Consider the following 18,440-nt stretch of genomic DNA (forward strand, 5'->3'; position numbering starts at 1 on the left):
TCCCAACTCAAGGTCCACTTACTTGCATTTTCTTGAGCTTTCAGCTGTATCACGCCCAGCACATCAGCCATAGATAGATCCATTTCAGTAACAATTAAGCAAACTCATTTATGAAGACCATGTGATTTGGTGGAAAGCTGTAGTAAAAGCTACTAAATGGATCTCAAATTGGGATTGTCAAGTCAAGAATGACCTTTGATGATTTGTTTATTTCTGGTTATAGTATGCTGTTGCAGACAATAAAACTGCTTTATGGCTTTTTTTTTTGCATCAATTTGATTAGAACTGCAATGATTAATCGATAGTTGATAGACACAGACAGGCTCTTTTGATAATTGTTAAAGTCATTTCTCAAGCAAAAATGCCTAAATTCTCTGGGTCTAGCTTCTCAAATGTGAGAATTTGCTGCTTGATAGTAAACTGACTGACTATCTTTGGGTTTAGGACTGTTGGCTGGACAAAACAAGCAAATTGATGACATCAGCTTTGGCTTTAGAAAATTGTGACAGTACTTTTTGACATACTACAGACCAATCGGTTAATGGTGAAAATAATTCGTCAGATTAATCGATAATGAAAATAAATTATTATTTGGAGTCCTAAATGTGATGAAATACCTTGATTTGTCATGTAATATCCAAATCCCCATATGGCTATTTTAAAATCTATACACAGTTTCTCAATTGAATTTCCAGAACAGGATTATCAAGCTAAATGTGGAAAAACAAATTCAGCAGACAAATAATAAGAATTAATGTAAATTTGATATCTTATTGCATTAACAGGCTACAGAAATTACTCTGGCTAACTTCCTCATGTTTCTAATTTATGTGGTAGCACACAAACGTATCAAGCTAGCAGACTTTGGAAGTAGTAGTACTGTGCGAAACAGTGAATGATGCTGTGTCCTGTCTTTTCCACACAGCAGCTAAATATTTGAGCCTGAAGGCATGGATATTGTACTTTAAGTATGCTGCGTGTTTCAGCAAAAACTGTGTTTCACTGAATAAAAGTTTAATGCAAATTAGGTGTCTTCAGCTGTACAATGACTGATCTTTACATTGATAGAGAGTACTAGTGTAGTATTCCCTCTTCAGTAGTCAATCAGTCTACTCTCCCTCCTCTAAATCCACAGGGGCAGCAGTCTATGGAAACATCTGCTAGAGCACTTTGCAAAAGCTCTCCTCTGTAAAAGTTGGACTAATGTACATTCAGTGAGCAGCGGATAACTTAAAATCAGCCCAAGTTGACTGCAACCTTGTAATGAGTCTCTGGATGCCAAATCCTAAACTAACCATAGCCCAAAATGGACGACTCTGAAGGGAGGTTTCCCCCATCCCTCCCTGCCAGTCATATGTCAAATAAATACAGGAAGAGAGACGGTAAGGGAGAGAGCGAACACAGGAAAGAGTGATCTATCTCTGCGCAGTCCGAGGTTGAGGTTTCTGGCACCGTCAGCAACTGTGATGTGGGCAGAATGTCATCACTTCTTCTGTGGTGCTCACACTGTGCACCTACTGTTCTCAGGAGTGTAGGATAGCCAGACTCACAGCTGTAAATCTTGAGGGATTTCTGGAGAACAGGCAGGGCTGCAGCCAAGAGGTGAGGCTCCTGTCCACACCTGACGACAAAGCCTTGTGTTGTTTCTGCTGAGGATACGCACAGGTATTCACATAACACTTACATTTCACAAGCCAGACAAAGACAAGGAAAAACAGGCAAGGAAAATGATGCTTACACAATGCCAGTCACCAGCCTTAATGATACACAATGTCTCGCAACATTTATTTAGATTAAATCAGTTACAGGCAACAAGCCACAACATCTCATGTTTCCTTTCCTGCTACTATGGAAACTGAACTGCTGCAGTCCACATCACTCAAATCTGGTACAAAAGCTTACCATCATGCCCAAAATATGCTGTGAAACACCCTGCTGTGCCAGGCACAATTGGTCCCATTTGTACAGAAGGAAATAGCAGAAATGACCAGGAAAAGGGCACCACCTGACTGCATGCAGGAGGCTTTTTGTGACAAAAAAACCCCTTACTTTCCTAATGACCGACCTAATGCTTTTCAAAAAATGAGATCGTTTGTCACTGTTAAAAAACAAGACATGCGTGAAGAGGGCCTGAGGTGCGTCTGGAAGGAGGGAAGAAGAGAAAAAAAACGCCCCCTCGTCCCTCCATCCCCACACAAAGAGGAGAAGTCATGTACTCATCCCCCTCTTCGCTTCAGGAAAGAATGAAGTTATCAATCAAACCCACAGCCCCACGGTGAGAGGGAAGAGAAGGCCAGAGGCTTACAGAGAGCAAAGCTGAGGCAGCCAAAAACACTAAGAATACAAGCTGATTGTTCTAAGTAAGAGCACTAACGCACAGTAGCAGACTGCTGATCCTGTCTTCACATAGCTTGCATACATTTGTATGTATGCAAGTGTAAATAACACAATGACACATTACTGTGACATATTCATGTATTTAAAAATTTTTATGGCTAATTAGGTAATTAATTACAAAATCTATGTATGTAGCATGCTTGTCTAAACATAGCATATATTTGGCAGCTTAAGAGTCATATTTCACTCAGGAGTTGGTGGAGACCAAAAACAGAGCTAAAAGAAGATATTCAATATTGGATTTACATTCATCAGAGAGATACAAACATCACTAAATGAATGTTAATTAATGCTCAGTGTTGGCTGGATGTATAAATTACTGTTTGCTAACAAGTTCGCCGTATGAACTTAAAATGTGATAATGTGTTAGTGTTGTATTTGCAGCTTTTCCGTTGCCCCCAAGTGCCCAAAAAAATTAAAGGCTTTTAAGAAGTTATAGTAGTTCTAAGGTGTTAAAAGGTGTTTGAGCCATGAGATCTAAAATGGATTTCTCTATTGTTGTTGAGTTATTGTATGCATACCAAACACCACCATGCGGACATAATGTGCTGAATAACCTGAAGAGACAAAAGAAAAAATGAACCATTACTATGTCTATATTCAGTAGAAACAATTTTCCCCTGAACAGCCAGATGCTGTGCAGAATATTCATTTGATGGAACCTTGGCAAATGTAGAGAAAAGAGTAAAAGAGGTACAAAAATCATCACTTGCCATGTTTACCTGTGTGAATCAATTTCTCTTCTTACCGAGACACAAAGAACATGCAGCCTCACATAATGAGGGCTGCAGCTATTTCAGTCAATTGTGTAGTCATTGTGTCATGGTTGAAAATGGGCTTTGGCTAATTACAGACAGAATAGATCAGCATCGAAATGAGGGTCTACGCTGTAAGAGAAACACTCCCTTCTCTAAAATCCTCAGACGGAAATGGCTTCTCAGATGAAAAGATAACGACAACCTTGCAATGAGGAAAAATGAAACCAAGGCTTTGTTCTGAAATCTCTGCTTCATGAAATCAGTGAGGTCTGCATGTGTGCACTGTCTAGACACTGTCCAAGGCCGTGCTTATCACATATAGCCACAAAAAGGCCTGGAATTGGTCTTGTGACCTGGGATGTCCACACAGCTCACCAGTGAACTCATCATCTTATGCTTTCTGGCTGTCTGGCTTATTAGCTTGCGTCTCTCTCTCTCTCTCTCTCTCTCTCTCTCTGACAGTGCGATTGGTGATGAGAGGAGCGGTGAGGCCGAAGACCACGAGCTGAGCTTAAGCCAAGAATGATATGGAAAGAGAAAGAAAGATGGAGGGGGATAAAAAAAGGGAAGAGAAGAAGAACAGAGAGACAGATTGAAATATTTGTGCTTTTGTTTGAAGGAGAATAAAAACAAAGAGTGATGAGGAGGGAGAGAGGAGAATAAATGGAGTGTGTGGCTGGGAGAGAATTCAAGAAACTGAAATAGAGAGGGATGAGAAGAGGGAGTTTGCACCCGTTCTTCTCTTCTCTCTGGCCTGGCAGTCAGCCTTTTGGCAGAACCTGTGGTATCCATTGGATATGGGTAACCCAGCAGACACACAAAAAGAGCAAAGTTAAAGCAACACTGCAAACTTTGAGGGGATTTTCAAGGCAGGGTGCTTTTTTCATGAAAAACAAAGTCTGAGGCATCGCACCGCAACTAACTGAGAAGCCAACATTGGCCCTTATTAGCCAGAATAATTTTCACAGCTGTTTCCGATCTGTGTGCGCTTCACATGGCCCGAGAAGAGGAATGGAGGGGAGAGGAATGGAAAAGTGAGGAAACAAGAGGAAGGAAGGAAGGAAGGAAGGAGAGAAGTACAGGCAAAAGAGGCAAAAGAGAGAGCGAAATAGAAGAGATGCTGTCTGCCACTTTGACAATAACTCAACAGCGAATTGCCATTTAACTCCACACACACACACACACACACACACACACACACACACACACACACACACACACACACACACACACACACACACACACACACACACACACACACACACACACACACACACGCAGGCCTATCGGAGTTAACAACGTCCTCAGTGAGTTCTTGAGGACCAATCCCTCTATTTAGAGGAAAGCTTGGATTTCACAACACCCAGCTGTTTCACTTGCATAAGTAAAGCCCATGAAAATTCCTGCTTACAGTGAAGAGGCATCGCTGCACGCACGCACACACACAACTCTAGTACACAGGGGAATGAACTCAAGGCAGTAGAAGATCAAGTCATAAAGTTCATGAGGGGTCTTGTTTCCTTTATATCTTTTAATCCCTTCTTCTCTCTTTCTGTCTCATCTGCTCTGTGTCTCTGGGGAAGAGTGGACACACACACACACACATTTATTCATAACACATTCACACACACTCCCACATGTACTTTCATAGTCTCCCCAGTTGTGTCATCATTTACTGTCTAGTCCAGCTCCAGCAGAGTACACACCAGCTAATAACCTGTGCACAGTGGCTGTCAGAGCTGTCAGTCAAACCAAACAAGAAGTTAGCACATTAAAATAAAGCAAACACCAGAGCTGTCTGCTTGATGATAAAGACTTATGGCAATAGGTTTGTTATAATCACTGCATTTAAAAAAAAATGAGAATGAGGGATGAAGAGCTGAATGTAATGAGCTTCTCTGCAGACATTATACAGAGGACCATGAAAATAGATTTCAGTTTGACGTCATACAGCACTTTTCAGGAGGTGTAGGGGGATGCAACAAGAAACACATTTTCCCATTTATACCATTTAAAAGGAAAAGGAAGAGGAGGGGGAAAACAATAAAATTATATAGTTTCAGTACAGTTACTGCTTCTCTGGGTCACTCCTCTGGCACACAAGGATACTGGGCCACAGTACTGGACTCACAGAGTAATGCAAAACAAAAGCACCATAGCAAAGAGCACCAAAGATGATATTTTGGAGCTATAGAGTTACCATTTTAAGATCTGTACCTCTAAAACCACATGACATGCTTCTGGTCAATAATAAAACCCTAGCAGACGCTTCTCTTCTGTTTCTACCACTACTGGTTCCTTCCCTTGTTGTCCCTTTGTTCAAAAAGTTTTCATCAAACTTATTCACAGATTCACTCCTACTCAGACCGTCATGTAATCTTCATCTTCCCAAACATCTGACAAGCAGAGGATACAGGGGTCCTAACTCGTGGGACTATTTTATTTGGTTTATATTACATTATTCAGTAAATGTGTTGTAAAAGTGTCCTTCAGCTAGAAAGTTTAGAGAGCTAATTTTTGTTTGTTTTTGAGAAGACAGTCTGCTAAATGTCTAAATTGTCAATTGCCTGGTGAATCAGATTCCAGTCAGGGTCATCACATCATCAGTCATTGATGAGAACTCCTCAGCGGGAGCCCTAAAGACAAACACACACACACACACACACACACACACACGGTCTCCCACACATACACTCTCACATACGTGGACATACACTTAGCTGAGTAATCAACCACTGGCTGTGATTGCAGACAGTCCATCTGCAGTAGGTTTTCATGTTGGAAATTAAACACACCATCTCATCATAGACAAAGAAGGTATCATGAAATCAGACACACACACTAACCCAGCCATGTCTGATTAGGCCATGACCTGAGTGAACCCTGACCTGTTTGGATTATCAGTGTGTGGGGTCATATTTGTGTGTGCGTATGTGTGTGTGCGTCATGGTGATGCACACACATAGTCACCGCTTTCTGAATAATGCCTGCAGTGATGCAGGAATCTCTCACTCAAACTGTGATTTATAATCTAACCATACATTTCTAAACAGACTTTTCCCAAATTTGTTCATAAAAAGGGTTGTGCTTGTGTCATCTTTAGTTGGTTGGTTTGGTGTCTGTCTGTCTGTCTGTCTGTCTGTCTGTCTGTCTGTCTGTCTGTCTGTCTGTCTGTCTGTCTGTCTGTCTGTCTGTGTCTGTGTCTGTGTCTGTGTGTGTGTGTGTGTGTGTGTGTGTGTACAGCTGTGGGTCTGCGTGGGTGAGATGTTGCCTTTGTTTATCACCGCAGCTACATTGATGAACTGTGGCTGAAATCCTCACGCCATGCAAATCCTAACAAGTCCTCTCCCTCCTCAAAACTCGGAGGGGGGGAAACTGGTGGAAACCTCCCTCAATAACCGGTTCCAAGCGTAACACTCCAAAGCTAAACCTCTCACCATACACACAACACATGCTTTGCTCTACAGTCTCATTAAAAAGCCATCGCCTCGCTCTCTTGTGCGCCCAAACAAATACAACCGTAAATTGAGAACAGGGTGGCGGAGAAAAAAAATCCCACAAAATGGAGGCGCTCCCTTTGTGGTGACTGTGGCTTCACAATATGGTTATTGCTGGAGTGTTTCCAAAACAGGCGCATGGCCCCCTTTTCTGACAACAGCTGAGGCCCTGAGCCCCCCACCCCTTCATGCACACAAACACACACAGGGTCTCCAGGGATCAGCTCTGTGTGACACAGTGACACAATCAATCAGTGGATATTGCTTCTATTGACAGTGCCCAGAAGAATCGCCTTCTGTTTGATGATCTGTCACCCTTGTTTCTCTCTTTTTTCTTGCTTCAGTCTTTGCTCTTCGGTTCCTTCGTCCTTCTTTCAAATTGTACCCCGACCTTTGAGTCCATATTCATTTTTGTTCCACTCTTTCATCCAGTACTCTGTCACCACCATCTACTCTGCATCTTTCTTTTTTCATTTCCGTTCATTGCCATTTGAAGAAAATACCACACACACACACACACACACACACACAACCACCCAGACGGGCACACACACACACACACACACACACCAACAATTCATTGATCCTAGCCCCTAACACAATCAGACAACACAAAACGATTCCTTCCTTTGGGGGGGAGGGAATGAGGGGATGGGGAGGGGAGTCAAAGCACAACGGGCTCATGCATATTTCATATCTACTATGATACACTTTCTCGTCCATGCATAATGCAGGCACTGTTTAAAGATGAGCACTGGGGTTCAGGGGGGATTTAAGATGGGGAAATTAAATGGAAAATGAGATAGCACCAGCCAACGGCCCATTACTCCATAATTTGAACACAGCATGTCTGCACACAAACACCCGTCGTCCAGATTCAAAGTTTGCCTCTGAGCCATTCATCAGAACAAATAGATGGCTAATTTGAAATGATCCTTTCATTTTAATCCAGAGGAGACTTCACATGTGGAGTACAAGATGTGTTAACTGGACCATCATGTGTATCTCTATTCTGTGGAAAATAGGAGAGGGTCAGTTGTGGAGCAATAAGTGCTGCTCCACAGCAGCAAAATCTGCAGCCTTTGTGTAGATGTTGGTCAGTTGGTCTTCCACCACTTTGGTCCAGAATGAAATATCTCAACAGCTATTGGCTGGTTAATAACTAAATACCTGGGAAACTAATGACAAGTCCATTCAGCCTCAGCTGTACTTCGTGTTTGGTGTTAAAATGTTAGCATGCTAACACGCTAAACTAAGATGTTGACCATGGTAAACATTCCCTGTTAAACATCAGCACCTACAATGACAATTGTCATTGTGAACATGTTAGCACGCTGACTTTAGCATTTAGCTCAAAGCATGGTTGTATACTTTTTGTCTTGTCAAAGGATAATTCTGGTCTATTACAACTTGGATCTTATTTTCATAGTTATAGCATAAGAATATTATATTCACCAAGTTAATTGCTGAGATCTGAAAAATTGGTAACATTGGTAACAAAAAGAAAGGGAAAGAAACACAAGCTAACCGCCATGTTAGCTAAAGTTATGTGGAAGCGAAAGGCAAACAGTAAAATTATTACTGAAACTGTTCGTAGACAAAATTGCTGGTTCAACTTTGACCCACACAAACGTCGGACTTCATTGTGGCAATGTCACCGTGTTGCCAGATCTCAACAATTACTTAAGCGCTGATATTGTTATCATAACTGAAAGAAAATGATGGCCAAAACTAAGAAAATAAGACCCAAGTTGTAATAAAATGGAATTATCCTTCAGTAGGGGGTTACTACATAGAAAAACAAAGAAAATGTCAAATTCCCCTAGCAGCAGCAGCTAATGTTATTCTTCCTTGAATTCCCCTTATGTGCACGATCCAGTTCCAGTTAACCAGATGTCGTATATCAGCCTCCGTGAGGAAGCCAAGCCACTTGTCCCATCAGTAAGGCTTTCAAGGCATGGTCTGAACATCCTCTGTATTCTGACTTAACATTCAACAGAAGACTGCGAGTAAAAGGGGGTCAATAACTTCACCGTGACAAAGGAAATCCCTTCTCTTTAGTGGCTTTAACAGAAAGCTGCTAAAGTGCCTAATTCCTCTACTTTATCAGTGGATGTACAGGAAACAGAGTCAAAGTGGATACTGGAGGAAGACAAGAGTTTAAGACTGTCTATCACTCAGATGGAAACAAGGCAAAAAGCTTTCTGGCAGCAGCCTGTCAGTTTAACGAGGCTTGATGTTGGCCTTCCTCTCACTTTACAGCCTCACTTTCCCTCCAATTCTCAATGAGTGATTCTCTCACACTCCGTTTCCATATTTGTCTGGTTTCCTCCTTCTCCCTGTTCTCTGCTTCTGTCTCTGTCTGGGATTGTTGATAGGTCAGGGAGCCATTTCAGTGGTGAATGAGTGAGTCCTCTTTCATGAGCGATTTGTAGTTATTTCTTTTTCAATCCAAACCTACTCCTTCCTCCCTCTCTACAGTCCCATCCCTCAATCCAGATGCACAACGCAAGGAGAAAATACCGGAGATGCATTTCCATGTGCCACTAGGGATGTCCAAAATCCAATTCCACTCAAACAGATGTCATATATCAACCTCTCTCTGAGGAAGCCACGCTATGAGAGAGAAAGGGAGGGAGAGGAGGAGAGGGGAGGAAAAGAGAAAGAACAAAGGAATGATCGGGGAGGCTTTTGAAAGGCAGCAGGCTCAAAGTCAGACCCCACATGCTACAATGCAAGCTCACACAAACACACACGGTAGGACTGTAACAATGGTGAGGATGTGGTTACCACACCACTATGCAACCTCCCTGCTACCTATATATCATCCCATCCATCCCTCCCCCAGACGTTCTCTGGTACACAATCAAGACTGGCGATGAAGTGGTTAGCCGTGAATTTATTCATTTTTCCATTGAGATTTCCCATTGTGCTTTTGCTTTCGGGCTAAGAGGGCACCAGAAAGGTTGTCAGATGGGCTCATTATGATTTGTTGATGCTGAGCAGAAGTCATCAGTCACAATGGAGGGAGGGGGTTGGCTGGCTGTATGGCTAGATTGTGGTTAGATAGAAAGCTAGATTAATGGACAGATAAATAACCCCTATACATCTGGTGTTAACATGCATTCTGGGTAATTAGATTCTAATTAGATAGACTCTTCCATTGAGTGGAAAATGCATGAAATCCAGCTGTAAATGCACCCGAGAAGCTCTGACAATCAGATTATTTATTCATGCTTGAGAAGAACTGAGAGGTACATTGGGCAATATTAGTGATGAAGTGTATATACAGTGTGCTGAATATACTGTAGGCTATACAGGAGCTATAAACAGAGAGAAAATATATAGAAACAAAACTAAGAGTCTATAGTCACCCTAGTAGCTCCATGAGACTGTACTAAGGCACAGCATTCCTTTGAGATAAATACTAATGTTAGCATGATAACATGCTCACAGTTACAATACTAAAATGCAGATTTTTTAGTGGTTTTATCATAGTAGGTTAATAAGAGTAAGAGTCTACAGCCATGCCAGTGGCTCTGTGGAGCTGCACTTAGGCACAGTGGCGATCTGAGCTAAATGCTAACGTCAGCATGCCATCATGCTCACAATGACAATGCTAACATGCTGATGTTAAGCAGGTATAATGTTTACCATGTTCACCATCTTAGTTTAACATGTTAGCATGCTAACATTTGCTAATTAACACAAAGTACAGCTGGGGTTGTCAGTTTTTCATAATTTTGGTCATAACCAAAGTATTGGACGAATTAAAAATTTGACTTGATGATAAATTAAAAGTCTGGGGATCATGAAAGTCATTAAGGTACATTGTCTGGGGAACATGAATGTCCATATAAAATTTCTTGGCAATCCATCTAATAGTTGTTGAGATATTTCAGTCTGGACCAAAGTGGTGGATAATAGACCGACCGACCAACCAACATTACCATCCCTAGAACCACGCTGCTAGCATGGCTAAAAAGGTCACTACCACCACCCAAAATAAGATAGAATAAAAGAGAATAACATAAAATAACTCAAAGATGTTGAACAAGTAAGACAACCAATAATCCAAATTGGCAATGTAAGGCTGAATCAAATTTCAGTGTGTATACCAGCTATGCAGATGTGTGCTCCCCGTAAATATGGTCCAAGCACATAAGCTCTAAACCGAATCTGGATATGATGGGTGAATAATGGATGGGAGGATGGATGGAGCGTAACATGTGTTATAAATCTAAGATCTTGCTCTAAATGAATTCAGATGAATTCTGAACATCACCTTGAAGACCCATGGGGCTGAAATGTACTGTATGTGACATACGAAGATAATTACAGTGCTGAAATAAAAGACATCAATTATGTATAGTCATGAGCCATTATTGTGCACTCAATGACAAACTTCTATATATTGGAATATCATGCAAATAGACTGTGTCACTCAGCATGACATCAACAATCAACACTCATGAACAGCAAAATGTAGCCTGTCAGCTAACAGCACAAACACTTAAAACAAAATTAACATACGACTAAACCTGAGAACAAGTTCGGCCGAGAGGAGAGGAGTTAGGCATCTGTCAGTGTATGACAATGACTATAATTTCTCCCCCTCTTTCTCCCTCCCTGTCTGTCTCCTTGCTGGTGTCCTATCTGTGTCCAGGCCTTTTCTGTTCATGGTTCAGGGCTTCTATCTGCCTAAGATGATTCCCTTGTGGCGCCATGAAGCGAGACAGAGAGGGGAGAAAAAAAATCTCATTAAAAAGAAGGGATCATCTGCTGTCAGCTACTGGCCCGGCCCCAGCCGAGCTCGGACGCAGAGAAAATACAAATGGCCAGAAAGACCCACCAATAATTTGGAGTGCTGCCATGCTGCACACTGCTTTGTGTCATGAAATTCTGTTGATGGAAATGACTGCCATCATTGTTTTTTTGTTTGTTTTTTGCTTTATATGTGATTATATGTGATAAAAAATACAATTTGAAGAATGAAATGGGAGCTGCATGAGGCCACAGAAAGCCTGCATGAGCAGTGGAATGAACTCCGGTCTTCAGTCTGAAACACTACAAACCAAAAAGAAGAAAACTTTGCTGAGGCAAAAAAAGAAAAAGATAAATGAGAATAGTTTCTTTCTGTGAAGCTTAAATTAATTGCTTGATTTGAGGCACTATTAGAAATTGGATGCTTGATTAGATCTCATGAGAAGCTGCATATTAGAGCAGAGAAGAGGAGTGCAGTAATTTATTAGGCCTGCAAATGAGTATTTTTGTTATCGATTAATCTACAAATTATTATTTTCAACTTATCGATCAAGTTAAAAAAACAAAGCAAATTCTTATTTGAGAACATTTGATACAGGCATTTTGACATGTTATAGCATGAAAAGCACAGGTGGAACTAATAACATTAATGATGGTTCCATTCAGCTGAAGTGTCCCAGTAAGCCCCGTCAGTGAGTCAACGTGCACAACAGACCTTTTTCATAGCAGATATTTTGACGGGCTGCAATCCAGAAGAAGGGAAGGGACTTCACCTCTCTATTCATTCATTCACTCTTCTAGACTTTCCAAATGTTATCGGACCGAATGGATGAAAACCTGATAGTGAAACGAGTCATTTCGCGGGGGTTGTGACGCTCAAAACAATTTATCTACCGTTTTATAGCCGCAACAGTAACGACAGAGTAGGTTATGGCGGAGCCTATGACATAAGCACAAGTTTAACTAACTTGGTTGTGTTTGGCCAGTGAGCCCAGTCCCGGAACACGCACGAAGCACGCTCTCATGGGCACCCGGAATGACAGGCACACAGAGAGGGGCCGGTAAAAACTTTATGGATTTTTTTGAAGGTCCACCGGGATTTGTCCTGGTGTGCCAGATGGCCAGTACACCAATAGATTAATTTGTCTTTATGAAGTTTATGGTCAACTTTCGTCTAACTCTTGTTTTGTTTAAGTACTAACACACTCTCACTCTCTCTGTAAATCACCATTCACAAAGTCTGCCGTCATGATTCCTCACTCTTCACTTTACAGCCATACCTCTTCAAAAAAAAAATTTAAAAAAATGAAAAAGTAACAGGCCTACATGAAAGTCCTCTGATCATTTACTCACTGTAAAGTCAGGCTACAATAACTTTCTAATTGGTATAATTTTTGCCAAGTCTTAAATTTCTCCTCTTTCTGTGTGCTGTTATTGTAGAAGCAAGAGCTCCTTCAAACCAAAAATAATCTTCTAAATGTGCACTGGCTGCCCTATTTTTCCAAATGATACTATCCACACCACTTGCATTGCAAATTTTCACCTGAAAAAGGTTGCCTCATCCCAAAAAATATCCCTCTCTCAAATTCAGCACTCATTAGCTGAAATTAAAGTGAGGTTGCCTTTTGCACTACAAAAGGTTGGAAACATGAAGATGTAAATCAATGCGAAAGTGAAAACGGGAGATCAAGAGAAAAAAAAGGAGGGATGAAGACAGACAAAGAGGAACTTCAAAGTGTTGCTGTGTGGATGAATAATCATTCCTCCTGGTGGTGGTGCAACAGGTCACCAACACATCTTTATGTACATTTACACCACCTGGAAACCCAGCAGATACCCTCGCACACAGAGACACTTTATCTCACCATATCATTCCCTCTTCTTTCTTGTGGAAAGTAGAAACTCTCAAGAGTTTAGCATGCTGAAACACTTTGCCTCTGCCTCTTCTCAAACTCATCCAGTGATGATGTGACCTCTCCTCCCTGGTGTGTCCCAGTCAAGCCTCATTTCCTCCACATCAAAGCCCCACCCCTGTGAGGTGCTCTGGTCGGACAAACCAGCACTCCTCTGAGGTAGTTTAATCAGAGGTGACGCTCTAATAAAGCCAACACACTGTATGGTTTTGGCAGAGAGCAGGCAGCCACAGAATTTTTGTTTTGTTTCCCCCACCTACATCTCAAGCCATCCCAGTTTCCTACTTTAACCAGGAAACTGTACGCTGCGCAGAGACAGCCCCGTATGGCAGATGAATCCCATGCGACTTATTAAATCCAATCTAGCAGATTAATGCTAGTTGATGGGGACAGCCAACCAGCACCTTTCCTTAGAAACTGCACTCTAACAGGCAGATGTAGAGCGCATGTGGCCCAGTTTATATTTGCCGAAGAGAGATGGAATAAAGGTCGGGAGGGTTTAGCTGTGTGTGTGTGTGTGCGTGCGTGTGTGAGTCAGTGTGTATGGAGTATTAGCCAATATGTATGTGTCTGTGCATGTGTGCGTATGCACCATATGGAGAACAAATTAGACACCACACAAATCATTGAGAAGTCTGGTGTGTTGAGCAGGGCTGGCCTTGGATGCTTCTCCAGCTGTGGGATTTGAACAATGCAGAGAGGAACTGTCCATACCAGGACTGTGGTGCTGCCGGATGTTCTGTATAGTGTTTCGAAAATGGAAAGGAATACGTCTTTACTTTCACCTCTGTCTTTGAAACTTGTGAAGTGAAATTTATTCCTAACACAGCCTGAAAAAGTGTCATTTAGCTATCTTCTACAAAGTATTTCTACAAAGAGGACATAAAGACAAGAACTTCTGAAAGAGAAGCTGTCAACAGCAAACAGTACACATCCCACAAAGCAGCTCAGGACAGGACCTCATATTATGCCCGCCTCCACACTACCACAACTCTGCTTCAACCTTTTTCCATTAAGGAGCTAAAAAACTGTCTCCCAAAAGGAATCAGTTGATGCTGTCGCAATTCAAACCTATTTCAGGACAAAATTGCAGTGAAATGGGATGACTCATGCCACAAAGACCGTCAGAAATATCACTGAATAGTTGAAGAACAAGCTGCCATGACGCAGGAGTGGAAAAAGAGACAACAACAGCAGCAGAGTGGGTGTAAAAATACACTGACTAAAATCATATTTTTCAGCATGACGACAGGGCAGAGAACAAACATGTCTCATTATGACTACTGACCTCAAACTATAGAAAAGTTGAGCACCTAAAGACTTTGAGTGGAGCTGGCAAAAGCTTTTTAAATGATTGGCTCTGATTATCCATTGACTGGACAGAGGAGCTGATTGCTCTTAAGCACACTCATCATGGGACAATATAAAAATGTTACTAACTCTGGACCCTAATGGTCAGGTTAGCTTGCCCACTCACAGAAAAGGTGCTCACTGTGATTAAATCAGTCCAAACAGGACAAACTGCTAAATGTCAAGAATCAAGCTGAAATACAGAACAAAGAAACAAGTGCTTTCAAAAGGTTTTTAGTTCCGTGCCCATTGGTCACCCCACAAGATCACACACCACCAGAGCTTTCTATCTAAACTATATATAAAACACCAAATAAACTGCTGTGTATTTCTTGTTATCTAAATGAAGAACCAAACTACTGAAGGTGAGTTAATTATCAGCCTTCTTTTAATTAAAAATAATTCACATTGAGCTCTGAGACGTGTACTCTTTATAAGTAGGATCAGTTTTAAGGTGTGGTCATATTATAAATGATCTTGTTGGCTATATGAGGATATAATCATATATTGTTATATATAATGTATATATAGAGCGTCAAAGCTACTTGGCATATAGTATCTGGATCTGGAGGGATGAACACCATTCTTCCTCTATGGAAGCATTTGCATTTGCTGTGTTTTGCCACTCATTTAATCAAGTTTTTCCTTTATAGGAGTAATTCAAAATTTGGGGAAATACGCTTATTCACTTTCTTGCTGAGCATTAGATGAGAAGATTGACACCACTCTCATGTCTGCACTGTAAACCAAAGCAGCAGCCGGTTGGGCTGCCACAGGAGTTTTCCGTGAGTCTGACACTGATTTTGAAACCCCCCTTCCCCGAACACCCACGTCTACTCTAACACTGATGGTGCACCATGAAAAAGGTTAATGTTTCTAATTAATGGTAACTCCTACTATTAATCTTTGTCTTACTTTGATTTGGGGGATAATCATGCTCTAAGTTTTGGAACTACAGTTCACATAATGCTTTGAGGGAAGAAGTACAGGAAGTGTTATGACTCAGAGTGTATGAATTCTGACGCAAATTGCAGCACAATCAGGCAATAAGGGTATTTCCAAGTACCTTAATTGCCTTTCACCTCACCTCCCTTTCAACTCTCCCCTGGGGAGGCACGCCTCACAAAACAAAAACCTCTAGCTTAGCACAAAGTCTGGAAACGGGGAAAAAAAGTTAGCCTGGCTCTGTCCAAAGGTAAAAAAATCCACCTACACAATGAATTCTTGGAGTCTCCCCTGGTTGCCTGACAACCTCACATTGACGACAAGACTCCAGGAAGTAAATGCACCCAGCCATTAAATAGTGACATAACCCCCCATAAAAACCATGTCGTTTTTATACTTTACTTTTATACTTTGTTTAATCTGTACAAAAACCAAACATGAAATAACAAGTTAATTTGTGAGCTTAAGAGGTGCTCATGATTTTAATACTTTTGGAGAGAGTGATGCTAGCCGTTTCCCAAAATGTTTAACTATTGCAGTTTCCAGCTGCAAACCGTACAGTTCTTCTTTGGTTTATAGGTTATTAAAAGACGTATATAGTACAATATACAGTACAATTTCAGAGCAGCACATTGTGTGAGACTGACAAACAAGGCTGATGCTGGCCAAAGCAAGCTTTAACTCCAGTACAGAGCAAATGACACAAAATTCTACACAGACCAATGTGGATTTTCACCCTCCTCCTCTTGTCTGGTCCATGATGGCTGCCTGACAGTCATGGCCAATAAACACACAATTCAAACAAACACACCACACTAGCCCTTGTGCATGGATACGGATGCCCACACACACACACACACACACACACACACACACACACGACCTGTGGAGGTTGGTTGTGTGTCGATACACACACACACACACACACACACACACACACACACACACACACACGACCTGTGGAGGTTGGTTGTGTGTCGATAAGGAGGAAGTCAAGCAACAGATGGCAGCCAGAGGATTAGTACAGTTCAGTCAACTTCTAGTTAAACATAACAGAGACACACACATACACTGTTGTATTACAGTGTTATTGAAGTTGTCATTCGTTTTCCTGAATTTTACTTTCTAATGTTGCTTAGTTTCAACACCCATGCATGATGTCATATTTTAATTCACTAAAAAAACTTTACCTGCAGTAGCTGGGTTAGCTATGCTTCACACTCGCACATGATATCATTTCCTTCCGATTCCCTACCTCAGTGGTTCACAAACCGGGTGTTGGAACCCCCAAAAGGTTCAAAAGATAAATCTGAGGGGTCACAAGATGAAAATCTTTATTTTTTCTAATGTCTAATAAATAATAAAATAATTGCTTTTTATTGGCCTCTAAAAATCATCCACATGAAATAATCTGAGAAGGGAATATCACTCTTTGGTTAATCTGCAACTCAAAGACAAATAAAGCCTGTGAGAATGGGATGGGAGTAGACACTGCTTCGCTTTAAAGGGTCATAAGCCAAAAGGGAACAAGTGCCCTTCCTGATCTCCAGCCATTAAATGAAACATTAAATATGATCAAATTACACATATTTGATGCAAGAAGAAAATGGAGAAAGAGGCAAATGAAGAGAGAAATAAGAAAGCGAAAGTGCAAAATGCAAAATGAAAGTTACAGTAGTTCAGTAGTAAGTTTCAGTTTCACTCCCTGTGATCAAATTATTCTAGACCTTTTTATGCGCATTTTGAATTTGGACCTTAAAAACTTGCATGAAAATGTCAAAAGAAAAAAATAATCCATAATTATTGCAGTAATTCACTTGGCTGAGGTGAAAAGGTTAGACGACAGATATGCAAACAAGACTAAGAGTCATGTCATAAAGAGAAGAAAGAAAATGTCATATAAAGCTGCCATGATGTATTCAAAGTTACAGAAGAATAACAACAGGTGCCCTATTGATTGCATAGGTAATGGAGTGATTACAGGATAAATGATACCTTACTGACTGCTTGTTATACACAGACACACAGATAAACTCAATGACGAAGTATAATTAGTTACATTTATCAGAACCACAAAGCCTTTTGGGAAATTAATAATAATAATAAAAACTTTATTTGTAGAGCACTTATCAAAACAAAGTACAAAGTGCTTCACAGAGAGAGAAATAAAATACCACAGTGAATGATGAAATATAAAGAAATAAAATACACAAAAGCAATAAAATAAACAGCCAGTTCAGGTAAAATCAGGATATGCTTTCCGATAAAAATGTGTTTTGAGAAGAGAAATGAAGACACTGACTCAGACAACCTAATTTCTTTGGGCAAGTTGTTCCAGAGCCTCGGGGCCCTGGTGGCAAAAGCTCTGTCCCCCTTAGTTTCCATCCTGGACTCAGGAACAGACAGGAGACCCCTGCCCGAAGATCTCAAACTACGTGGAGGTTCATAAGGGATTACAAGGTCTAAAATATAGTCTGGAGCCAGGCCATGAAGAGCCTTAAAAGTAATCAATAAGAACTTAAAATCAATCCTAAAACAAACAGGGAGCCTATGTAAAGAGGCTGAAACAGGTACGATGTGATCGTAGCTCTTGGTCCTGGTTAAAAGCCTAGCAGCTGATTTGCCTAAAAGGCAGCTGATCTGACAGATGTTCTAATAAATTGCTCCAAAGGCAACTATAAAGCTGAGCACTATAAAAACAAGCCACTGTGGCAATGCTACGGCACTTACAATAAAAACACCATTTCACCAGTTATGAAACTGACACTTCCAAGCAACAACGGGGTCAGAATCTACTTACAACACAAGTGATGCTC

General features: G+C 41.1%; 1 protein-coding gene across 2 annotated transcripts in view; it reads right to left on the bottom strand.

Moving 5' to 3' along the window:
* Positions 1-18,440, bottom strand: part of prickle2b (prickle homolog 2b) — a 90,281-nt gene that overhangs the window by 53,011 nt on the left and 18,830 nt on the right. The window lies entirely within an intron of this gene.

Source organism: Siniperca chuatsi, linkage group LG2 (assembly GCF_020085105.1).
Source record: "Siniperca chuatsi isolate FFG_IHB_CAS linkage group LG2, ASM2008510v1, whole genome shotgun sequence".
NCBI classification, from domain to species: Eukaryota; Metazoa; Chordata; class Actinopteri; order Centrarchiformes; family Sinipercidae; genus Siniperca; species Siniperca chuatsi.